The sequence below is a fragment of the Mus pahari genome, chromosome 19, assembly GCF_900095145.1.
Source record: "Mus pahari chromosome 19, PAHARI_EIJ_v1.1, whole genome shotgun sequence".
NCBI lineage: Eukaryota > Metazoa > Chordata > Mammalia > Rodentia > Muridae > Mus > Mus pahari.
Genome location: NC_034608.1, coordinates 32,335,063 through 32,335,839, shown reverse-complemented (window position 1 = coordinate 32,335,839; position 777 = coordinate 32,335,063).

Sequence of the window (777 nt, the reverse complement as noted above, 5' to 3'; positions counted from 1 at the left end):
GTTTCAACCCCACTACTTTGCCCTCAAGCTCAGTTTCTCTGACCTATCCAGATCTATCCGATTAAGACTTTCCATGAACGTTGGATAGATTTTCATTTCTGGCATTCCAGATGGGGTTTTCTCCAGTAATCCTGTGATTTTATTGAATATCTCTTTCTTATCCTGTAACATTTTCCTTACAGCATTCAGCTGTTTGTGTTCTCAATTAGAAGCTTATCTTCACCAGGCATGCCAGAGTGTACATCACCAATTCCAGCATTTGGGAGCAGAGACAGGCAGATCTCTGAAACTCTGAGGTCAGCCTGGCTACATAGTATATTGTGTGTCAACTTGACACAAGCTGGAGTTATCACAGAGAAAGGAGCCTCCCTTGGGGAAATGCTGTAAGGCATTTTCTCAATTAGTGATCAAGAGGAGGGAGGGCCCAGTTCATGGTGGGTGGTGCCATCCCTGGGCTGGTAGTCCTAGGTTCTGTAAGAGAGCAAGCTGAGCAAGCCATGGGAAGCAAGCCAGTAAGCAGCATCCCTCCATGGCCTCTGCATCAGCTCCTGTCTCCAAGTGCCTGCCTTGTGTGAGTTCCAGTCCTGACTTCCTTCAGTGATGAACAGCAATGTTCATGCTTCTTGGCCATGATGGTGTGCAGGAATACAAACCCTAAGTCACATAGTATCTTCCATGTCCACCAGAGTGACCTACGATGGTGAGATCCTTTCTCCTAAAAAGAAAAGAAAGGAAGGAAGGAAGGAGGGAGGGAGGGAGGGAGGGAGGGAGGGAGGG